General features: G+C 41.6%; 1 long non-coding RNA gene across 1 annotated transcript; it reads left to right on the forward strand.

The window, feature by feature from the left end:
* Positions 1-6,030: 6,030 nt before the first annotated feature.
* On the forward strand, positions 6,031-14,303 carry LOC134474806 (uncharacterized). Its single transcript, XR_010045659.1, has 4 exons — positions 6,031-6,141; positions 7,286-7,915; positions 12,809-12,860; positions 13,507-14,303. It is a non-coding gene; the product is annotated as an uncharacterized LOC134474806 (long non-coding RNA).
* Positions 14,304-25,945: the final 11,642 nt, after the last annotated feature.

Consider the following 25,945-nt stretch of genomic DNA (forward strand, 5'->3'; position numbering starts at 1 on the left):
CATGGCAGGGAAGGCAGGTGGGTCAGAGCCCAGATACGGTGGTGCCTGAGTGACCACTCACTGGAATGTCACCAAGATGCACTTACTTCTCTCAATAAGGAGGAACCGAGTCGTGCAGCTAAGCCCCTTGTCGTGCTGTCGGTGCAGACATGTGCAGACATGCCGGTCACGACCCGTGCAGACATTAATGACACTGACTGGGACCCTGCTTATTCCATATCGTCACTGCCTTCACCAGCCCGAGTAGATTACAGACCATTTGCTACTCTTACCAACTTCAAATCTGTCACCTCCTGGAGCCAGCGGGGCTCATCTTCTAGACACGCCAGAGGCTGTGAAGCAGACAGGCTGTTTCAGCCCCAGTTCTCTCTGTAAAGAAATGACTTTAAGGCCAACTGAGTAAGAATCTGTGTAGTCTTTGGTCTCTGGACTTCAAAGTGACTTTATCTCTTTTGGCAGGTTAGGCTACCAGGGATGTTGAACATTTTTCTGTCACACCCGTTGCCAAAGATGCAATTTGGGAAAACAAATAGGGATTTACAGATAGCGACCCTCCTCTTCTTCTTCTATTGATAGCCCGGGATAATTCGTGGCTAGGGTTGGACAAACGCAAAAATGTGCATTTAGTTTGAATTTGGATCCGTCCTGTGTGAATATTACTCATCTTAGTCTAAAACGCCAGCGCTCGTGTGTTCCGAAGGGAGGGTGTGCCGTGAATTCATACTACAGCACAGTGAGAGAACAAGGAGGCTACAGTGAATTTAAGGATAAGCCTGGCCCAGCGGGGAGGTGCGCACCACACGTATCTTCCTACAAAATAAGGAATGTGCTTCTAGTGTGGCTCGCATTCTTGCAAAAACAAGGGTGGGAATATTTAAAAATCCCGCTTACTTTATTTAAATCACTGTGGCAGGGATTTTTTCAGATTATTTTTCATGTAAAATTGTCTTTTACAGAACACTCAAGTGAGACCCAGACGCAGGTAGGACTTGTTCACTGTGACGATGGAAATAGGGCGGCTCTGGGTGCTGCCACCTGCACATCTTCTCCCAGCTGCTGGCATCACAGTTTTCACAGGCCAGCCTGGCAGAGAATCGGCCAGTCCTGCGCCAGCTAGTGGTGCCAGGTGGGAGGGAGAAACAGTATAGAAATAGGAAAAAAAAAGAAGAAAAGAGTTGGATAAAGAGAACTTCAGATTCTTGTTTCTCCTGTTATGGCACCTCAATCAATGTAATCAATAAGAAACACTTGTTAGTTGTGCCATAAACTTCTGCTGTGCCTGCTGGTTAAAAGGTACCATGATGGGTACTGGAGCACACGTAAACTTTCATGATAGTGAAGCCAGAATCCACCTAACACTGAATGAATTATAAATTCTAGTTCCTCCATTCATAATGTCATAAGACACCATTCAGAAATTAATTCTGCTCCTAGAAGAAAACCAAAAGATTATACCAGATCTTGAAATTCCTTGTATATCAAATAAAGAATAGCTTTCACCATAGTTAAACTCAGTGTATTTCTAGCAACATTAGAATTCACTGAATGTGCACAAATCCTGTGAACAAAACTAATTAATCTCTTAAGATAATATTATTGTTGAGGAATTCCCACTTACTTTTCACTGACAAATACAGCTTCACAGAAGTAATCCTGGTTAACTAGAGATCACACAGAAAACCTAAAAACTAATAAAAAGAGACTCAACTCTTTAAGAGATTCTAGAGATGATTTTGACTGTGGATTACAAAAAGAGGAACTGAAGGATTAACTGAAGAACAATTCATTGCAAACAGTTCTAGCAGTAGATGAATGTAACCAGATTTCAGTGAGTACATGTTCGTGTGCCTGAGTCAGTCACAGAAAGAGTCATCCCATCTTCCCAGCACCCTGAAGAGCAGATACACTGTTCCCATTTGACAGGTGAAGACCCAGAAAGAAACTGTGCCACCCAAATTCTTCAAGTTTCTTATAAATCTCATAAAATAACTTAGTTTGCTACTTGACTTCTTATGCTGGAAAGAACTGAAAGATCGTGTTTTATGGTGCAGCATTTCTCAGATTTTAAAAGATTTATTTAATTGTCAAAATTAAATAAATATTACAGAATAACTCTAAAGAAAAAAATTGTCAGGAAACACAGGAGCAAAAACACAGGTATTTTAACAGCTCCTAAAAGGAAGGATCAAAGTTTCTATAACCTTGGCTTAAGACTAACTTGGTTGAGTAATTAGGCTTGATAACAGGATCCCACTGCCCGATGCATCTGTGGAAGAAAAACGTTGTACCCAAATGATTCCTCTACTCTGGGGCAGATGCCTCACTGTTACTGGAAGCAAGATATTAAATACAAATTCTTACTCCTACTCACAGGGATTTTTAATTCAGCAGATTTAGAGTGGCTCAAAAACTCTTTGTTTTGTTTATAACTTCCTTAGAGATTCTCTTGTTCAAGTATGTAGGCTCGCTGATTGTGTTAAGCACATTCTATTTGTACCAGAGCCTCATTCTTTCCAGCTCTGAACCTGATTGTATTAGTTATGGAAGTTTGGGCAAATTAAGTCAGATTTCTGAGCTTCACATTATATGCTCTAGGTTGAGGGAGAATTAAAGCTTGATTACATCTTGGCCACCGAACGGGGTCCTGGTTCACATGAGATCCAGTGTCTCACACCCGAAAGCGTTCGTGAATGCCTGTGACTTCACCACGGCAGCAGCTCTGAGGTGGGAGACAGGTTCTGAGCGCCCGTGCTCTGCAGAGCTCCGGGACCTCCGCCGCTGTCACCTGCATGGCTGGCTGGGCCGGGGATGTGCAGAACTGTCCCTCAGCTGCACCTGCCAGCCTCACAAGTCCCTCATTCAAACTCATTGCCTGTTTCACCTTTCCTTGTCTGCAGACCTCAGGATTCAGATCCTGCGATCTGCGTGCCTCCTTGGACTGGTATTTTCCTTGGACATTTGGGTACACCTTCACTCCTTCTCTTTCTCTTCAACCCCTCCATTTTTCTACATGTTTCCTGGGGTTCCATTTTGAACACTCATTTTAGCATTCTGCTTCCTTAGAATGAGCAGTCAGACCACAATCGTTCTATGAGTAAAGTGTTATTGTCATATGTACAATAGTAATAAAGGAAATACATCTTGGTGATCAAGCAGTCAGTGACCACGTTCCCTGGCCTGTAGACAGCACACCTGGGGTTTGCACCAGAGGCCATGAAGTCCCGAGTCCTGGGGTTATTCAGCTTGACCACTGAGCTCCCGGACACCCCAACAGATGGGAGCACAGAGGAAGGGTAGTTTTAGTTTATTATCTTTTTAATTTTTCCAGACATACGGTCATCAGAAGTAGGTGATGGCACTTTGTTTTTGAGATGGGTCCTCACTCAGAAAAGACCCTTCCATTGCTCAGATAACCACATCTCTCCCTGTCTACGCAGCCTCCAGTCTTGGGAGGAGGGCACATTTTTCTGGCTACTGATGTACTGCAAATCACAGCACTTACTCAGAATGATTTGTCTGTTCTTTCTCTAGGTCTTTTTCCAAGTCAACTTTTGGTATATCTTACAAGAATAAACCATGCTCAGGCCAGTGGAGCTGAAGGAAAAGCCCAAGGGTAAAATAAATCATTTTCTTTCTTAATCTTTATACCAATTTTTATGGTTACTGTGAGATTCCTTGAGTATCTATGTTGCTTACATTTGTCTAATTTGTCCCCAAAACTTAGGACAGACACTGCGATGACAAAATGCTCATCCAGGGAATACCTGGGGTTCTTTGGGATTTTTATACCAATGATGCACTGAATTTATATGAGTAAACAACTTGGAAATTACACTGAAAAACCATTTGTAATGTGCCTTATTATTGCATACATAATTTTTCCTGCAGCCCATTGATGTACAAAACAAAATGTTTGGGAGCTTCTGCTGCTTGCAAGGTTCACTGTTCCACACTACATGAAGGCAGGGCCACTAAATACGGTGTTTGCAGGACAAATCCATCATTGGTAGTGAAACCTGGGAGGTTCCTAAGGACCACAGAGTCCAGCAGCTGTGTGAACTGAGTCCTGGATGACAAGGGAAGAAGGAGCTGAGGGGGGTGGAGGACTTTGGAATCTGGACTTATCTCTTCCCCAGAGAGAATGCGTCCTCCTGACTCACCGTACTGGGGCCAAGCTGACTGAGCCACATGCACCCATTCTGTGTTCGTAGGCCTCCATGTCTCCTTCCACTGTTACGTTTCAAAGGGTGGGGAAAAGCATGTTTAGCTGCTTAATATTTCTGTGTATCTTACGGGCCGCCCCATATTTATCATCAGAGACACACCAAAGCACTTTACAAATAATGCAAGCCAGCTGGGACCTAGCAGGCCAAACTCAGTTGATGGTTTAATAGGAAAAAACATCTTTTTGTTAACATTTTTCTGCAGCATATCGCCAAAGAATGCACTGCCCCTTTCTGCATTTTTCAGAAAAGAACGGTCTTGCTAGCTCTGTGTTCGGGTTTCTGAACGCTAGGTGGATGCACCCTGTTGGCATGGTTTCTTTCGAGAACACATTCAGAGCTGTCTGAAGCATCTTCTACGCATCCTTGAGACTCTTTACTGTGGGTTTGAGGAATCTCCAGATCTTCCCACTAGCGCACCTCTAACGAACTTGCTTAGGGTCAGAATATATTCCCCTTTGGGGACAGAAGCTAACCTGTGTCCTCTGCTCTGGGGCAAGCACTGGCAAAGAATAAAGTAACTGGGAATGACTAACAAGAGGTTTGGTGTTTTTGCTCTTTCCTTTTGTGTTGATTCTGAGTCACAATTGATGGGTCAGTTCATCAGGAGTGGCTGCTGAATTTCAAAGAACAGGCCACATAGGAAAATTCCGTCTGTGCCCCCACACTCACTGATTTCCCCAAAACTCATAATCCTTTCTGCGTGTGAATCTTCACACAGGCTGCCCCAAAACCGAGGCTTGTGTCAAAATGTCCTCCTCCAGGGAGCCTGTTCTGTGGGCTTCACTTCGCCCCACCACCACTACCGACTAGTTTTTAGGGATACTCACAACATTTCATTGTCACAGTATTATCAGACAGCGAGATGCTTAAAATTCAAGGGCCATTCTTAATTACTCATTGCCACGGAGCCATCATGGAAGCTGGATGTAGTTCTATAACACGACTGTGGCTGCGCTTGTGACATCTTGGGAAGTTACTATATGCTTGCATAAGGTAATAAATGAGGCTCTAAAGTCAAAATTTTGTGGACTACACATTGCTTTAGAGCAACATATTATAAAAATAATTGTACTACCATGTACACAGCAGCTGGGTTCAGTGTGTTGTGAAATTTTCCCAGCAATGTCTTTCTGGAGGTGACTCTTGGTTGAAAGTTTTGGAGCTAAAAGGGCTTGCCTCCAGAAGAACTGTGGTGGGAAAACTTTATATGCACTTAGCTCAATTAGCTAATTTCGTCTTCTCAACAATCCTGAGGAAGTGGTTACTATTCACATATTACGAATGCATAAACTGAAACTCAAAACAGTTCAAATTCTGACTTGGAACTTTATCAGCATGCCTGAATTTAACAGCTATGTTTTTCTCTCTGCTATAAGGGAAAAAAAATTGGAGAGAAAGAGGGTGAACTTCATGAGTGACTACGCCAGGGAAGGAACTCCCCGCCAGGACCTGCCTGCTCCTGGCCCCAAATTGTCCTACCGCTGGGGAGAAGTCGTAGGACCCTGCCTGACCTCTAAGGACCAAGCCTGAGAGGTTTTCTTTGAGCTTGGCCCATCCCTTCGTAAACTCCAAGGGTCCCTCTTGCTCTTGGTCTCTGGGCATGTCTTTGAGCAGAAAAGCTGGTGCACAAGATCCCAGAGGCAAAGGAAAAGGATGATTCACTGTAACACGATGACTGCCGTTGGTGCAGCTGGGGAGAGGCATGGTTCCTGCCAATGTCCTCTGACGTCGCTTCATGCCAACCCCCAAAATAGAAACCCCTGAGAAAAAACAGGAGCACCCCTCAGAAACACAAGAAGTCTGCCGGGATTCAGTTACACATAAAGACCGGCTTCTGCTGCCTTCGCCCAGGCTGGATTCCCACCCAGTCGCCTCCTGCTGCCTGAGTCACACAGCAGCCAGCTCTGCTGTTCCAGTGAGTTTTTTCTTAGAAGTGCTTCCTGTTTCTTTCCCTTCCATCTATTACTTTCAATTTTCTTATTCTTCAATTTTTAATTGGCAAAAAGTAATTGTAATGTGTGTATTTTAATGCATGTGTATACCATAGCATGATGAAATCAGGGCATTGACATCCCCAGTCCCTCAAACACCATTACGTTGAGGTGGGAATATTCAAATTCCTCTCCTCTACTGTATTTTGAAAAATATGATTAATTGTTCTTTTATGGCAAATAAGTAAGCATCATGCATATAAGATTCAACTTGGCCAAAGTAGTATCATTTTCCACCTTTCATTTCCCACAATTTCATTGAAATAAAGTCTTTCCGGGACTTAGGAATACTTGCCCTCCAAAGTGAACTCACCAGCTAAAGGCAAAACCTCGGATACTGCGAGCTTGCTTGCTATTCCAAGTGACATTTCCTCAGATGTTCGCTGCCGTGCTCTGCAAACATAGTTATGCATGAAATAAAGTCAAAACAAAAAAAATTAAATAGCAGTTAGTGGTTGGATGCTATTTCCAGTTTGGAACCACTGACCAGGCAGATATAGAAAACTCTTTCCTCTGTTATTACAAAATAACAGTTTGTGGATGGTGCAAAGAAAACACAAGTGAATTTTCTTTTAACTTAAAATACAGAAGCTGTGTATCTATCATTACCTCCACGGTACAATACATTATGGGAGAAGGTCATTGTAACTTTAGAGGGGTTATTTCCATCCACATCTCTCATCCTCTCGAGATTATTATACCAGGCTGATGTCAAAGGCCATGCTAAAGAAAACACACCAAATTGGAGTAAGCTAATTAAAGAGAATGAGGCAGAATCAAAAGGTCAGAGCATGGGCCCGAGCCCAGCAGTGCAGCAGGTTGTTACAATGCGCCGAGGCAATAGTAGCTCGTCTTCTGCCTTCTGTGCTCGCCTTTGTGCTCAATCCTGCTTTACTGGTGGCCATCCTTTACTCAGAGAGCACACCTGTGGCCCTTGTTAAGCTCTACACAATCAATCTCACAACGAAAAATGCTCCCCCACCTTTATCCTTTGTGGAATGGGCTCATTACCTCTTTGTGCAGACAACGATGATATAAACAATAGCGTCTGTATTTACTGCTTCCTAGGTAACATTCTTTAAGCCACAGTGATCCTGTGACATGGTGCAGAAGTGCATTGGGTGTTCACGCTGTGTCTCACTCACCATCTCTACGTGGACTTGTGTAAGGGGAAGACTGCGTTTGCACAATCAGGGCCTAGGCATCCCGGGCTCTGGCTCACCTTAGTTCGTGGGGAATGAAGCAGCTGCCTGTGAAAGACCACGAGTCTCAGAGGGCTCAGCCGTGCAGCGATTGTGTCTGCTCTAAACACCAATCCAGAGCAGAACAGCGCGGTGGGCCTGTGGAAGTGAAAGACAGGCAGTGTGCCGAGGTCCTCCTCTGACTTGGTTTGGCGGCTTCAAGGGAAAACAAAGAGACCAGTTCAAATAGGTGTATCTCCACCAGTGGCACTAACTTGGCAAATGCATTTCCCAGACTTGTGAATACTGACTGCACTGTGAGGGGCAAAGTTCAAAGAGCTCCTCACTGGAAGATCGTGGCCATGCAGGACACCTTGGAAGCTGAAGACAGGACCTCAGTTGAGCCGCAAAGTTGGCATCATACAATTACTGAATGAGTCCTGCACCCACAGGGACACTCTGCTGTGAGCATACCGCTCAGGAGACCTCTGGATTCCTCTGGCTTTGGGCTGGAAAAGTGAGTAACTCTTTCTTTTTTTACCCCCTGAAAATCGACTAAAGGCAAGGAGAAGATATGCAAAGAAGCCGCACTATCCCTCACGGAACACCTCTAACCCAGAGTCACTATGCAAAAAGAAGGCTACCAAGGGAAACGAAGTGAAACCAAATTTGTAACCAGTAAATCCTAGAAACAGTACACATTCCCATCAGCTTATGAGTTGATAAAAATAGATGTGGGTTTTTAAAATACAACAGGATACTACTCAGCCATAAAGGAGGATAAACGAGACATTCTTAGGTTAATGCGTGTGCATTGAGAACATATTCATAAATGAAATATGTAAGAACAATGTAAATATCACACTGTTTCTTTGGTGTGAGAAACTGAACAGTAAACAGGGACCAAAGTGTATAAAAGTGTATAAAAGTGAAACAGGAAAAAAAGGTTCAAAAGGAAGGAGCCCTTGGGAGGAAGGGGGGGAAGGAAGAGGAGAACATTAATAAAAGAAGGACAAAATAGACTTTGGAAATGAGCAGAGGAAGAGTGGTGGATGGGGAGGTGGGACTGGAAAGAAAAAGAGAATACAGGATAGGTCCTGATAAGCACAGATTCCCTCCACGAATGGAATCGTTGTGTATATCTAAATTGTACTCATAAACTTAGCAAAAAAAAAAAATTTAAAAAGCAATAGAAGGTGCAGTAAAAGAGAACACTGGGCAATTGTGCTTGCTTTTAAAGGTCTTGGATCAGGGAAAGGTGGGCCCGTTGCCCCTCCTCTGGGAAGCCTCAGGACGCCCCTCTGGACACGGAGGAGCTGGCTGACACGCATCATCTCTGTGTGATGTCACTGTATGTGATGTCAGGCGATGGGCTGAGCAGCGAGGAGCTTCTCTCTGAAGAAGTGATGCCACTTACGGCAATGGCAAAAGCTGAGATGACGCCACCCAAAGGCCGCTTGGCTCTCCTCCGCTCACTGACACGTCCACACTTGTACCACAGGGACCCTGCAGTTTTGCTGTAGGTAGAGAGGGCTGGTTGTCCCGCTGTAAGTACAAAGCACTGAAGCGTCTGCATTCTCTAGCACTAAACTTGCCACACAATTCTTGCATCTCAGCTCATTCCACCAACCTCTTCTCCATGCAACCCATTCATAAATGTCTGGTGCATGAAGACTTCCTTCCACTCAAAGATGATGCTGAGAAAGATTATCTGTGCTACTATTCCTAATATTACTAGCAAGAAAGAAAAACAGTAAAACTTACTGTTAAATATTTTCAAACTATGTATATATTTTAAATTTTTTAAAAAATAAGAAAGTGGCTTTTAAATCAAAATAGCATACCATAATGCCAGAAATTTTGCCAAGAACTTTCCACAAAATTTAAAAAATTTAAATGAGGGCCAGGAATTTAGCTCAGTGGCATAAATGTCTGCCTTGCAAGTGTGAGGTCACCAGTTTGATCCAGGTACCAAAACAAAGAAACAAAACAATTAAATGAAATGTGGTCTCCAGGCCCATGTGAAGCTAGAGAGAATCAATAAAAGTGTGATATACCAAACTTGTAGCGCTGCTTAAAAAATATAAACCTTAGGGAAGATCATCAGAGAAAAGCTGATACAGAGATAACAGACAAATGTTTCTGAAAAATATTAGAGATAAGGACAGGCTAGAGCAATCTGAACCAAATAAGTTTTAAATGAGTTCAAAAAGTTAATGGGGAGGTGTTAGATCACAAGACTTACAAATTAGCACACATATATGGTGTCCCTGAAGAAAAAGCATAGGCCAAATAGAGCAGAAAGAAAATATTCAAAGACATATTTCAAGAAAACTTTCTCGAATTTAGACATACTAAAATTGTTAGGGAGAAATAATACAGATCAATTAACATCAGTAAGTATCCTAGTATCTTCATGTTATAGAGTATGTAAAAAAATCACCCTGCACCCACACCCAGCAAAGTAAGTGAAATAATCTACAAATTGGTGGAAGCATTTGCTCTTCATTTTGTCCGTTTCCCCTCCGAATACCTGATGCATCTGAACACACCTAAGAGACTCTTCCCCACGTGGGTATTCGAGGGGAGGGCAGTGCTGGGGAGATGACAGCCCTCTTTCCCAGCTGAACTTGTGCAAAAGGTTCACAGTTTCACCCCAGACTGGTAAAGCAGGGGAGAAGTGGAGAGAAAAGAGAGACCCTCCTTTGGCCCTGGCCACACTTGCGAGGTAAAGGTCACGTTTCCGACACTAAGAGCTGACAGAGGTCAGGAAGCAGCAGCGCTGAAACCTGTAGCATCTGCTGGTTGGCAGCAGTAGCTACGGGTTCTATTTTTGGTTTGTTTTAATTGCTTTTGTTTTTATCATCATGTGCAGGTAGTTGAGTTAATTACACCCCCAAGATTATAGCAGTTGATTCAAATGTAGTCACTCTTATTTAAATTATGCACTTATTCCCTTTATTCACCCCAATTTTTTTTTAATTTTATTTAAAAGGAAAAAGAGAAAAACACAGAACAAAACAAAGCAGTGTAAGGGTACAAGTAATACAGAACTACAAAAAAAAAAAAAAAAGACAGTAAGAAATCACCAGTTAATAGATTACATATTATCATGTTAGAAATAGTTGCTCAAGTCACAGTATCAAAGAATACAAAGTGGACATTCAAACAGTGAGACTGCAAACAGTTGTGTTCAATGATCCAAACAAAAACATTAATATGGTCAGCTATTTAACACCCCTAAACACACTTGCTGTTGTATCCTTTAGAGCTCTTTTTTTCCCTCTCTTTTTTACAACAAAATTTACACATTTTGGGTTTTATTACTCCTTAGTTCTTATTACTTTTTTGGGGGGGAGAGAATAAAGTCAAATATGGCAAAACAAAGCTGTCAGTCAAAACCAAGGATAGACATAGCACATGATGTAAAACAGAGTACAAGGTTATCAACAATGGTTATCAACGATGTCTCTTGTTTCCTTAAAAAGAATTGTCTATCTCATTAGACATTATAAAGTTGAACAAAACAGTAGAGAACAAGACCAATAAAACTTAGGCATTGTAAACATCACAGGACATCCAAAGGAGACAATAGTCAAACCAGAATGGGCGTCTTAGTGAATCTTATTGCCTTCAAAGTAGTTGCCTATACCCTCAAACTTGATACTATCATACAGAATGGAACAGAGTCTAATCAGTCAAAACCAGATCATGGGAACATTACAGGACTTCAAAACAAGTTAATAGGAAATCAAAAAAAGTTACTATTATACCTCCTGCTAATTTTTAAAATTTTTCCCCTTAATTAAAACTAACATAAGAAATAACTAAATAATTTTTTTTAAAGAATAAGGGAGAGATTGAGATAAAACAGGACATAACAATATAACAATACAGGTCAAAGCATGACTGTTTCAGCAACCTAGTGCTTCACCACCAAATAACCCGACTTAATAGTAGTTACCATAGTGTCTGTCTTTTTCCTTGAAATATTTGAATAAAACTTCATACACTATAGCTTCAAATATTTCCATATCAAGAAGCCCAGAATAAAGACTTTCCAATTAATAAGTGAAAACTTTATAAGGCTTCAAGGCCACATAATGGGGAATCATGATTACCACATATTTTTATATATTTGAATCATTACTTACATTAGGGAAACTATTCGGTATTCACACATGCGAGATTGATTTATTTCACTTATGAGTATGGTCTCAAGCTGCACCCATTTATTGATAAATATCTCAATGTGATCCTTCTTTATAGCTGAATAATACTCCATTGTATAGAAATAGCACAACTTTTTTATCCATTCCTCAGTTGATGGACACTTGGGTTGTTTCCAAGATCTGGCGATTACAAATTGTGCTGCTATAAACATAGGTGCACATATATCACCGTGGTATGATGCTTTCAGTTCTTCTGGGAATATGCCTAGAAGTGGAATAGCTGGAATAAACGGGATTTCCAATCCCAACTTTTTGAGAAATCTCCAGACTGACCTCCACAAAGGCTGTACCAGTCTACACTCCCACCAACAGTGCAGGAGAGTTCCTTTTTCCCCACATCCTCTCCAGCATTTGTTGTTGTTGGTTTTCTTGATCCTGGCCATTCTTTCAGGAGTGAGATGGTATCTCAGTGTGGTTTTAATTTGCATTTCTCTAATGACCAAAGATGATGAACATTTTTTCATGTATTTATTTGCCATTTGTATTTCTTCATCTGAGAAGTGCATATTCATCTCAGATGCCCATTTTTGGATTGGATCTTTGAATTTTGGGGGTCTGAGTTTTTTTTAATTCTTTATATGTTTTAGACAAGAGTCCCTTGTCTGAGAGAGAGTTCACTAAAATCTTTTCCCAGTTTGTGGGTTTTCTTTTCACTATGCTGGAGATTTCTTTTGACATGCAGAAACTTTTTAATAAGAAGTGGTCCCAGTTATTGATTCTGGGAAGTATTTCCTGTGCAGTTTGAGTCCTGTTCATGAATTCTCTACCTACTCCTATGTCTCCAAGGTTTCTACCCAATTTGTCTTCCAATAGATTTAGTGTTTCTGTTTTAATATTCAGATCTTTGACCCATTTAGATTTTAATTTAGTACATGGTGATAGACATGGGTCTAGCTTTAGTTTTCGGCAAATGGAGAGCCAGTTTTTCCAGCACCATTTATTAAAGAGACTGTCGTTCTTCCAGTGAACCTGCTTGGCTCCTTTATCAAAGATAAGGTGGTTGAGTGTGTTTGTAGTTGTGGTTGTATCTTCTAATCTATTCCATTGATCTTCGGCTCTGTTTTGATTCCAATACCATGTTGATTTTACTACTGTTGCTTTGTAGTATAACTTCAAGTCAGGTATTGTGATGCCTCCTGCTTTGTCTTTGCTGCTTAGAATTGCCTTTGCTATTGTAGGTCTCTTCTGGTTCCAGATGAAATTTAGGAGTGATTTCTCTAGATCTCTAAGGTATGTTGATGGTATTTTTATTGGGATTGCATTGAATCTGTACAACAGTTTTGGGAGAATGGCCATCTTCACAATGTTTGTTCTTCCTATCCATGAGCAAGGGATGTCTTTCCATTTTCTGAGATCATCCTCAATTTCCTTTTTCAGTGTATTATAATTTTCACTGTATAGGTCTTTCACTTCTTTTGTAAGAGTAATTCCTAAATATTTCATTTTTTTGCTTGCTAATGTGAAGAGTGCAGTTTCTCTTATTTCCCTCTCTGTGATTTTGTTGTTCGTGTATAGGAATGCTATTGATTTCTGAGTATTGATTTTTTATCCAGCCACATTATTGAATTTATTTATTGTATCTAAGAGTCTTTCAATGGAGTTTAGGGGATCTTCTATGTAGAGTATCATGTCATCCGCAAACAATGATAATTTAAACCCCAATTTTCTGCCTTCACTCTGCTCTGTGAGTAACATTATCTACATGAGCAGGGGTCTGTGCCTGGGTGGTGTGTTTACTTTGTTTGGAGGTGTGTGATTTTAATGAACAGGCGCTTTCTGCTTCTTATTACTACACGTCGGTATCAAGCTCTGCATTGCTCTCTACAGTGCTGTCCACACGTCTAGTCCTACTTCTGCTTTCTCTCCTTTTCCACAGCGTGCATCCCTTCACCCCAGAAGAGGAAAAGCCCACCCTCTCCTCTCCTCCATCCACAGCGCTTCAGCCCCCGTGGCTCTGCATCCTCTCCCGAAGTTTCCCGGGCTCCTGCCCTGGCATAGGCACCCACAGAGCTCCTGAGAGAGCTCTGAGAGAGCTCCCACAGAACTGAGAACCGACGAGCACTGCCCAGAACAGCAGCTGCAATGGGGTTCGTACAGACAGTGCATAACGTTTCTCTATGCTTTGGGCCAAAACTGGCAATCATGAGGGTTCTAGCTGGTTGGTACTCATGACATGAGATTGGATTCATGACCCTGCTCTTGCCAGGCAGGTGCTCGTGCCACTGAGCTACATCCCCAGCCCAAGTTTTCTAGTTTTTGACAATACAACATTAATTTCCTACTTTAATTTGCATTTCTTACAAAACCAATAATATTGGCCCTCTATACAAGGGTCATTTTCTATTGGACTATCTCTTTCTGCCATTAGGTTGAGAACTTCTTCATATACCCTAGATATTCATTTCTTGTGTTGGTGATGGGCAGTATATCTCCTCCCATTGTCTGAGTCTTGTCTGTAGTGTTTCTCTTCTAATCAAAAATATTTAGTCAGATCTGTCTCTTTTACTGATTGTACTATTGGGCTTTGCTAACCAACACTTCCGAAGGTCTGTAAATAGTATGCTTATATTCTTTTTTAACTTCATTGTTTTACTTCTAACATAAAGATTTTAAACTCATCTCTGTACACATTAGTAAATAAAGAACAACTTACAGTTTTGTTCATAAAGTAGGTCAATTTCTTTCTGCAGTTTTTTCTCATTAGTTTTTAAAATATTTATTATATTAATTCACCATATTTATATAAGTCTAATTATGAATTCTGTTATATGATAAGTTTGTCTAGTATGTTAGTATTCATTTTTGTTCATGTTACACATTTTAGTATGTTTTACTATGAATGAGTACAATTTCCCTTACTTTATTTAGTATAAAATTTAATCCAGATATTTATTGATCTTGATTTTTTACGTATTATTTCTATACAACTTATGCAAAAAGAATAGTTTATTTTAAAACGCTATTTTTAATTAGCATCACATTGTCTTGCATGTTAATTTGGAGAATATTAACTTTGATGAAATCTCATTTCACATGAAAACACTGAATATTTTTCTGTTATATATTTTTATATGCTTTAAGAGGTAAACATTTTCTCCATAGTGTGGTGAATTTTTAAATTTAGATCACAGACAGTTTACTGCATTCTTACTATAAAGTATACTGTTTTTAATTATATTTTCTAGTAATTGAGGCATAGAGAAATTTAATGTATTAAGTATAATAAATGATGACATTAAGAGTGATCAACACTATATTTTCTAAATATTAACAATATACATAAAGTATTTTTTAATATAACAGTAGATATTGGGCTAAGGTTTTTAAAGCTTTCACAATGCATCCTTAACAAATGTATGTATATTTTATTGCATGAATATTGTGAATTATATTAATAGACATTCTTAGAATAGACAGTGACTAACCTTGCTCTGTTATTTTTAACTGTACCATTAGATCTGATTAGTTGTATTTTAATGATCACATTGAGATGTAATTGACACAGAGTGAAATTCACTTACTTACAATATGCACTAATCAACCTTGTGCTTGTGAACAAATCCATCAGCACACTCAAGATAGCAAATATGCATCCTCCAGAGACTCCTCAGACTGCCCCAGGAGCCCTGCACCCTACCCCACCTGATGCCCACCCCTGGCCACCCACTGGCTCTTTTTTACTGAATTGAGTTATCATCTACCAGCTTGGGGAGTTTAAAAATATATTCTGTATAAAATTATTATTTGACATATGACTGAAAAATATTTTTTTCTCAGATTGTGGTCTGATTTTTAGAAATCACATCTTTCATGGAGCAGAAGATTTTAATTTGAATGAGGTTCAGTTTATCATTATTTTTGCTTATGGGCTTTTCAGTAAGAATGTTTGCCTTATGTAAGTAATTAAACTTTCCAAGTTTTTTTTTAGAACTGTTATAGTTTTAGATTTTACATATAGATTTGGCATCCATTTGTAGGTAATTTTATATATAAAGTATTAATTGCAGTTTATTTCATGTTTTGAGCATGGATATCCCATAAATTCTGCATCATTAATTAAAGAAAAAATTGATCTTTATACTCCTATGAAAAAGTTGTTGGTAATGTAAGTGTGATTTTATTCTTGGGCCGTTTATTCCATGTTAAGTTGTTCTATCGCCTATCATTATACAGTGCTACAGTCCATGATTAAGAAGCTTCATAGTAGGCCCTGAAATAAGGTAGCTTTACTTCTCCAATTAGGCTCTTCTTTATAAAAATCGTACTACTTCAGGCCTTTTGAATTTACATTATGTGCATCAGAATCACTTGGTCGGTTTGAGAAAAATGTCTGCTGGGATTTTGACTGAATTTGTCTTGGAACTAGTTCAATTTACAGAAGACTAACATTCTAATGAGTTATGTCTTCTGACCAATCACACAGCTTATTGGATAATTCACTTAGGGTTTAATTTCAATTAACAAAGTTTGGCAGTTTTCCACAAATATGGTTTGCATATTTTCATAAGATTTATTTCTTGGGATTCGTCTACGAAGGTAATCATGGTGTCAATACATAAAAATAAGATTCTGATTCTTTTCTCTCATTTGAATGTCTTCTTATTTCTTATTCATTGTGCTGGCTGGAGCCTCCGTGAGCAGCGAGAGGGTGAGCACAGGTGCCCTCTCTTGTTACTGGCTTCCGCTTTGAGTCACTGGCCATACGGAATTAAGAGGTGCTAAGTACCTGCACCCACTCTCCATGATGAATGCAATCTACAAGGACTGCAAATATTTACAATAAAAAGATTTTAAAAGCAGAGTTTGATGCATACAAAAAAGTTAAGGTGCTGACAGTTTTTCTCAGGGCCCTTTATCAAGCTGAAGCAGCCTGTTCCATTACTTGTTTTGTTGAGGGATTTTTGTTTGCTTATTTGTTTTTAATTAGGGATGGTTGTTGGATTTTGTCAAAAGCATTCTCCACATTCTTCAAAACTAGAGATTTTTGTTCAGTAAAAGTAAAATTTTCATGTCAATGTGTCAGAAACGTCAGTTTTCGTCAGAACATCGTGCTGTGAGGCAGTCCGCACCTGTGTGTACCTGTCAGTTCAGGCTCTCCGGACCGCTGCCAATTTCTCAAAGCAGTATTTCACATTCCCAGATTTCTGCATTTTCTCTTTGCCTTGTCTCCCTTTCTAAACTCCTGTGAATACTGAAATTATATTCTCTGCATTTAAATTTTTCACATATTCTGTTTTCATTCTAATGGTTATTGACCGTTCACATGCATATATTCTATTGTATGTTTTCATTGTCTTAGTTTATGAAAACCTTTTTTCTCCAATGAAAAAGAAAAGTCTTACCTTTTTTCAGTTATCCTAGGCCTATATATCTAAACAATTTCCTAACATACTGCAATAAAATAGTAAAACTACCATTGCAAACCAATAAATAATGATATGTTTAATAAATAGCAGTGGCATATTTACCCAGTGGGAGAAATATGGGTTTAAATAATTATATTTCTTTTAAAAATATTTTTTCTATGGTTTAGAAATCTAAATTTAAGGAAGATAATAATACAAGAGTTGAACTAAAAACACTTAGAGGAATATTGATTTTATGTCAGCTTTCAGCTAAATAAGAAAACAGAAACTTATTTCTGCCATGAAATTATGGCAGATTTCTTGCATTCCATGAAATTTCCTGAAAAAAAAATCACACAATTCGTTTACTGTGTATCTGTCATAATGAATAAGACGTTGCTAATTGCGTTTCTTTTATTTTCCTGACACATCATGTAACTTTTACCACATAACTAAAACCTTGTTTACTTCATCTGTCAATTTTTAAATTTCTGTTTTTTCTTTAATTTTTTCACCCACTGACATGGTAGAGTTCACGGTGCTGCTCCACCTGCCCCAGAGCACCCTGCTCCTCCTACTTCATTTTTCTTGCTCGTCTTTATCATTCACTTTTTGGAGCATACCATCTGGAAATCTCCCGAGAGCGCTGCCTGAGAGGTTTCTGTGTTGTTTTTATGTGTTCCGATAACTTAGTTGTATGTGGAATTTTAGACTTGGGCTGTTTTAGTCCCAGATCTTGGAAACAGTGCTTTCAGGCCTCAAGCATTCATTTCTGGTGCTGAGTTTTATTTTCATCTTCCAGAATTAACATACTTTTGACTTTTAAAGATTTTTTCTCCTTACTAGGTTCACTTTCATAGTATACGTACGAAAGCACACGGATAATACATAAATTAGTGAATCATTCTGTACTTCGGTTAAAGGTTTAGTCATTATCTGCTGTGTTCTAAAATACTAACAACTGTGGCAGGAAGGGGAAAAGGAAGGAATGTGTGTATCTGCAAGACAGTTAAGGCACTGAAAAGGAAGGCCGTGCTAATGTTGTCTGGACACTATTTCAAGCCTGTATCTTGCGCTCTAAGCACTACTATAAAGATAAAAATACACAATGTATTGATTATTGTTAGTCTCCTATTAGCCTATTTTGAAACTTTTATTTTATTCTTATTTTTATTTTTTCTCTCTTTAAAATAAAAAAAATAAAGTACTAAAAAGGAAGGAAAGAATTCAGGTGTGTGTGTGTGTGTTATTGTGTGTTATTGATGATTCTTTTGGATTGAAAAATCTGATCTTTCTATAATTCTGGTCAGTTATTTTTCATTATATACTTTTAAAATTTCCTTGTAATTTTGTGTGCCTTTTACAGAATTTTGTTAAACAGCAAATTCTATTATTTCTCTAGATAGCTTTTCTACATTGTTTCATATATAATTTGTGCTCCTATCTAGGAATATTTTCCTCAAATTTGCTTTTAGCCTTTCCACTGAATTTTAAGTTCCAGCAAATTATTTTTAATTTCCCAGATTCTGTTTTATTTTCAATTTTTCCCTTTGTTACTATGGTCTTATTTTGTATACTCAACAACGTTCGCACACCCACCCAGTGTTTGTGACTGCTTGGAAGCTCACTGTGCTCCATAAATTACCATTTTCTGGGGTTAACAGGTCTGCAGTTTTTCAGGGTTCACCTCCATTGCTCCTCCTCATCCTTGTTTGTATTTCCGGTGAAATGCTGTTTGTCTGTGTTACTTAGGAACAAGGGCATTGCTGATGTTTCAGTGTGGCCGGAGTGTGGTTTTCCTGGGTGCCTTGTTCCCGGGCCCCCTGGGAGCTGGCATCTAAGGAAGCACTTGTCAGCCAGGTGGTTCCCCCAGGAGCGGGGAGCAGTGAGCGACTGGCATCTGAGGCAGAAAGCCATTTCGGGGGCACATGGTTCCCTCAGCAGTCCTGAAGGCCAGTGCTGGTGTCCATACTGACACTGCTTATGTTGGCCAGGCAGCCCCTTGCGCCAGGTGGGCACTGAGATCCCCAGAGCCAACAGCATCACTGAGCAGGAGACCACGGTTCACCGGACCCTCCCTTCTGGGCCTCTAGCTTGTACCTGCCAATTCTGAGCTGGTCCCCCTTCTGTTCTCATACAGATTAGACCTTACGGTGTTCTGTGAATTTAGAAGCCAGTGTGGAGGATATATAAATAAAATACACAAGTAACCAAGCCGACTGGCACTGTAATTTCAAATAATGGTTATTACATGGCAGAAATAAAGTAAGGTGATGACTGAGGATGGGACTCTGCTTTGCTTTGGTCTCAGGATGAAGTTCAGTTTTACAGGAATTCCCCCAAGGAGGAGGAGGACGGAGACCCCAGGGCTTGCTCTCGCCTGGGGTGCCACAGCTCTTGCAGCTGTGATGGTGGAAATGCCAGGGAGCAGCCTCCTCGCTGAGGTCAGCTGATGTGAATGGCTGCTCTTTAAGCAGAGTTTAGAATAAAGTGTGCTTTCCCCAGAAGAAAATGTTTTTAAACAAATTGAAGTGGTTCTATAATCTCCGTAAATGGGAGGGACGTTTAAACTTAATATAAAACCTTAAGTTCAATTCTTACAAATCACTCGTGTCTGTCTATAAAACAGAAACTCTATATATGTCCAAAACCATAGTTTCTGGCACCATGGGCTTTTGAAAATGTAAAACTAAAACTGCACTCCTTTTAAAATATCCTTTAAAGCCGACTTCTTATCCAATTAGACTGACTTAAAAGTCCTCGTTAGTTCAAGTGGTTGGGGTTGGACTGAATACCTGGAAACACATACAGAAAGAACCAGATGTCAAAAGTCAGGAAACTAGAAGGACTCCAAGTTTCACATAATTTCTAGCTCAATCGAGGGGAGCAGCAATCTTCTCGTGCGTGTCTGGAGGACGGCTGGAAAACACAGGAGGGAGGACAGAGCGGAGAGGGTGCTCTGCAGCGCCTCGGCGGGCCGGGCAGGGCCGGGGGGAGCAGCGCGGTCCGCGGGCTGCCCTTTCCAAGTGTGAGCGCTTCGTGACCCTCAGCATTCCCCATTGCTGCTGCCAAGTTCTCTTTCTTTTCAACTCATTTATATCTCTAGTTATGAGTAGACAAATATTTTCCCTTTTATGTTACAAGGAATATTAACTTCTTAGATTAATACGTGTTAGACACCCACGAACTATAAGAGAGTCTTTGACTAAATAAGTTTGAAAACTGCTAATATTAGATGCACACAAAACTGCTTATTTCAATATCTTTTAATCATCTTCAGTTTGCCAAGTACACTTTGAATCTCTGAAGTGACCGTAATGTGTGCAGTACCTGGAACACGCGTGGCAGGAATACTTTTTGCATACCTACTTTTAGGGTCAATGTCCTACTTTCTGGCATACTCCTTACAGCATTCAGCGATCAGGGAAGCTGGAGACCTGCGATTAAACTGGGGAAAATAAGCCCAAACAGCAGCAGAGCCATCAGTCCGATTCAAAGACAGCCGCAGCGTATCAGTGGGGACTACACATCTTACACTGCGATGGAGGAAAGGCTTGTTCTGTTTGTTTAAATTACCAGTTCACTTCTCAGTCAAATTTCATAGAATGCAATGGAAATACATGATTTAGAAAATGAGAAAGCAAAGATGAAAAATACCTTTTTAGAAATTTGATTCAAAAATGTAAAAGTAGTCTATTGTTTCTATTGAAGTTTCCAAATCTAGGTTGTCAATTTATGTCTTTTATCATTGCAAACCAGCAAAGAACTTGCCAACTTTGCTCTGTCCACTGGGGGCAACCCACACTGCGAGCAGCCTGCAGCTAGCTGCACGATGCACAGGCAAACTACAGACGTGGGGTCCCTCTTGGATGCACCGCACAATCCCTCTCACAACGTGACACACAGTACATGAGGTTACAGCCAGGCCCTGGGCACGGGATGCATTTCCATCTGCAAATTGCACCCAGTAAGCAAGTGCTTCTGTCCCCCACTGCCGCCCTCCGCCACGCTAGGCACCACGGAGACGCACAGCAGCCTCAGGTTGAGACCACATCTTGTCTTCAGGCTGTGCCAGTCCCAGGATTCCTGTCTCTGGCTGCTCCAGTCCACTGTGTCCTCACCATTGATTTCCAGATCTCCCAATATCCAAGTGAGAATCACTACCAGTTATGTGATGTGGCCACCCTGAAATACCTCTGGCTAAATATGAGCAGTTGGCATCTAAATTTGCAGTCTGATTTTTTTCAAAAATAAATTAATGTTGGCGTATTGGAGGGAAAGTGGGAGAAACAGACATTCATTCTCTTTTGGGAAATTCTTCTTTGCCTGTAAGCTCACTTCCCGAGACCTCTCCCATGTCTCTTTCTCTTGTGTTTAGTTTTTCAGGAGTCTGTGTGTTCACCAGCACCCCAAGTCACAGACCAGGACCTCCCTGCCGGTCTTTGAGAGCGCAGGGCTTAGGTGCATCCACAGAGCTCACAGACCTCTTCCAAAACCTTTTCTGTTTTCTTGATTAGGTGACCAACAATTGGATGTGACCCTCGACCTCTCTTACACTTCTTTCGTACTGTTTCCTCCTTCTATAGCTCTTTATTTTTTAAAGTATTTTTACATTTTTTTCAGCTTTCCTGAGGTATAGTTAATCTACGTTAATTTAAGAAGTACGACATGATTTTTTGATTACATCTATTATGGGTGTGAGGCGGGTACAACAATCAAGCAGGTGAACACAGTTCTATCACCCAGCGTGATTATGCTCTTGTTCTGCCTTGTCTTATTTGTGGCGAGAACATTTAAGTAAATCTCAGATACACAATTCAGGTAGACAGAGCGTGTTGTATGTTAGAGCCACTGAACTGATTCACATTGTAGGTGAAAGATTTTACCCTTTCACCAAAGCTTACCTTCCCCTGCACGCCCATTGCGGTGACCACCCTAACTCTGCTTCTAAATTCAGCCTAATTTAGATTCTACATCGTGTACTGCATAGCGTTCATATCTCTATATTCTTAATTCAAATTATCTTCAGGTGCAGATTTAATTTCTGTGCCACAGAGACAAGAGAAGGTAAAAAGTCCTTACAGTGATGTTCAACTAACGGCTTTTGGTGGAGCAATCTATAAATTTCCAGATAAAATTTCAGTCTAAGACCAGGACTATTTCCTATACTTTCCCAAAGTCAGATTTCTATGATTCCTAAAACTAATACGAAATTGGTGATTTTCCTCTTGGCTTTTCCAATCTGTTTTCAGTTCTTCTCAGGATTTAAGGGAGTTTTAACGTGCCTGGGGGATGTCCACTCGCCGTTTCCTTATGTCACGAGTGGGGCACCATGTCAGTATTTCAAAACGCTATGATATGTGTTACCTCACGGCGTTGTTCCTGTCTTCACCACTTATTTGTGGAGAGAAAGAAACAATAAAATAATCATATGTCAAGTGCTAGGCTGAATCACTTTTGTCTGAAAACCTTCAGTGTGCCAGAAAAAACTGTAGAGCGATGTTCAGGAAGAAGGAATGATCAGCTCCTCCTGGCTCCTGCTTTGCTCCTTCCTTGTTAGGCTGGCGTGGCGCCCACCGGTCACTCCCCGACGATCGCAGTGGTCAGCAGGGGACACTGCATGAGGAGGAGGAGGGGAGATGAAAACACAGGGAAGACATCCTTGGCTTTGATGTATTTCTGTGGGGAGCACAGCACCTGGCCTCCTGAGAGGAGAACCCGGGAAGAGGCTGTCTTCTCTTCCGTTCACCAGAAGGTTTTCCTGGTCCTGAGAAGGTCACACAGTGACTTCATTGAAGACTCCCAAAACATCGGGAATCCAACTGTCATCTGCCCAAGGACACTGGGCTTTAGACTCCGCCTGCCTAATGCACAAGATGCAACTTCTGTGTAACCAAACAGAATGCCACTCCCAGCCATGGTGGACCTGTTTGGTTTCTCTCGGTCAGAGCAATGTTGATAGTCGCTGCTTCCGCTTGGCAAACACAGTAAACAAAGCGATATGACCAACTATTCCGTGCTGCTTGCACAGAACTCTTACCCTGCTCAGCTGGAGCCTCCCAGCAGCAGGGGAAAGCAATGCTCGGACCTTAGTCAAGTCATGGATTTCCAGCAGAGGCCGAGCTGCTCTTTGTAGCTGTTCTACTCTGCCCGAAGAACAAACGAGAGTCGTCTACTGCTTCAGCGGAGAAGAGAGTGACCGGCGGCCACTGGCTGGTCTCCCGCTCGGCCCACGTGTGCCCTGAGTGAGACGGGCCACTTCATTCACGATGGCGGTAAACCAGCACAGCCGGCACTTCACACTTGAGGATGACGTCCACGGAGCCGTAACCGCTTGCTGTTTGCACAGTGACAGCTCTGTGTGTGTGCGTGCGAGTCCATGAGCACACATACGCACAGGTGGGGTGGGGTCAGGTTCAGTAACGGAGTCACCAGGTTGGTTTGTGCGTCCTGGAGAATCTGGGCCAGCTCTCCAGCCGTCTGACCAGCTAGCGTGCATCCCATTTAATGTAATAATATACACGAAGACCCGACGGGCCCCACTGTGGAAAATGCAGGACTGTACCTCGCGCTCCTTGGTGTGGAAATCTACATATGGAACCCTTTAAGGCTTCTTAGGAGACCGCTGTGCTTTCTAATTATTGTGAAACATCTCCTGGAACCCAGGGAGAGACGGCTCGGGCAGGATTGCTTCTGCCATTTCAAATGTTCACTGTGAAAATAATTAGATGATGAGATTTAGACAGAAACCGCTAACGAATATTTTTTAAGTCTCTTTTTTTGCTTTTTAATGCACAGAAAATGAAAATCTGAACTCGGCAAGCACGAAAGGAAAACAGTATGGTACAGTTCCTTCTGCGGGGTGGGGGTTTTCTTTTCTGACTTTAATGCTCGGCTTCCTGTGGTTACAAGTGGGGGGGATTTTTTTCATTTTTTGAACATTATACAATCCTGTTGAAAATTGGACCAAGAGTTGTTTTTTTAAACTTCTGTTCTAACTTTGTAAGCTTGAGAACGCCTCCGTGGTCCCCCAGGATTGTGTGCGTCCTCAGAGGCAGCCCCGACATTAGAGAAACTCGCTTTAATCAAGCTTTAAAGTCCCCCCACCCCATCACATGCCACCAGGCCCAGCGAACCCGTCCTGTCCTCGGGTACCCCGAGCAGAGCCAGCGTGGATCCAATTAGGAGCCATCCCCAGGGCCCCTGCACGGAGCACATTTGTTCAATTCCGACAAATAAATGTGATTAGGAGTTCATGACACCATGCTCTGGGAAAAGGGGACATTTTGAAAGGGAGGCCTGGCTGAGAGGGACCGGCCGCAAGACAAAAAGCCACTGGAGCTGACAGAGATGACTGACCAGAGCGGGATGTGGACCCGGGCCTGGCCAGGCCAGCACAGGCCCAGCTGAGCACACGGCCCTGGCCCCGGCTCCCTGGGCACCACACCTGAGGACCTCCGCCCTCTCCTCTGCTCCCAGCACGCAGGTCACCTGTGTCTCTCACTTCGAGCTCCACGAACCTAAAGGTTCTGCATTTCTTCAGTGGCACCTTAGATGGAGGTGTCTTCCCTCCTTATTCTTAGGTCTGGTGGCACCAGACTGCTGGCTGGAGCAGTGGCTACCCCTGTGTGCCACGTGGCTCTGTCCTGCATGAAATTGCTCCAAGTCCCAGCCGGTATTTCACTGCGACTGAGACCGCTTTCCTGACCAATGTTTCCCACCTTTTGCCTTTTGGTACTATTGCAGTTCAGATTCTCCATTTTCCAGGCCATTTGTGGGTTCGTACGAAATCCACAACCATCGACTGATAAGATCTTTACCAGACGTCCAATAGGTAGTGCTTCAGGTGTAGTATTTCAGTAAAACAAAGAATATGACATATTTCTGTGCACATAGAATGACTGCCACTCCAGGGAGGCATTAAGACTTACATAGAAATTAACAAACTGTTATTAAAACTTACAAGCTGCACACTGATCACACAGTGCTTTGGAAGCAAGTGTTCTATCAGTCAAGTGTGCAAGCCCTGTACCACTGAGGTGTCCTTTCTGCTTTGTCTGTCTGTACACACGTGGGATGTGTCAAACCTAAGTTCCATCCTGTCTGCCACGCCTCCTTCTGGTCGCTGTCCAAAGATGCCACACATCATGGTTTTAATCGTCCCGCATTTCCTGGTCAGAGGTCTTCAGTGCCATGCTGCCTGCTGAGCTGGACAGCGCAACAGTAAGCAATCTGAGCACTCTCTGTGACAGGCTGTGACAGGCGCTGGGAAAGAGTAGTGAACAAAATAGGAGGCGTCCTCGCATTCATGGTGACTGTATTCTGCTAGGAAGAGGTGACAAGAAGCCATATACTTCTGTAAGCTCTAGGAGAGGAAAAACTCCAGGAGAGAGGCATGGGCATCTGGGAAATGCATTACAGATACCCCTGAAGACTGATCTCCAGACCTTTGCACTAAGATACATCCCTTGCATTTAAAAAAAAAAAAATTTTAAATTTGAATTAAGGTCTCACTACGTTGAAACTTTGGGTGTGGCCTGGATGATTTACAGGCTTTCAGTCCTCCTGGCTGCCTTGGCCTCCCAGAACGCTGGCACAGGTGCACTGTCACCACGCCAAACAGAAAAGTCCAACGCCATCGTTTACTGAGCACCTACTCTATGCTGTCTGGACACTGTACAATATTGAACAGAACTTGCTGTTACCAGAGAGCTTCTATTCTAACAGAAGGAAGTAGAAATGAAATACACACATGCCACATGAGAATGAGGACTCAGTGGGGGAAGGAGAGGGGCAGAGCTGTTAGATGTGACACTGGAGACACTGGGTTTATCACAAAGAGGGCGATGTTTGTAAAATGACCAAATGGGACCTCTGATTGACCTATGGCTGATACAGACGGTGGGCGTTAACTGAAAATCTTTGTGGGAAGACAAAAGAAAAAACCTTTGTGCCTGCTCTGCGAGCTCA

The sequence above is a fragment of the Cavia porcellus genome, unplaced genomic scaffold, assembly GCF_034190915.1.
Source record: "Cavia porcellus strain 051 isolate PalLab524CR breed Dunkin Hartley unplaced genomic scaffold, mCavPor4.1 scaffold_1, whole genome shotgun sequence".
NCBI lineage: Eukaryota > Metazoa > Chordata > Mammalia > Rodentia > Caviidae > Cavia > Cavia porcellus.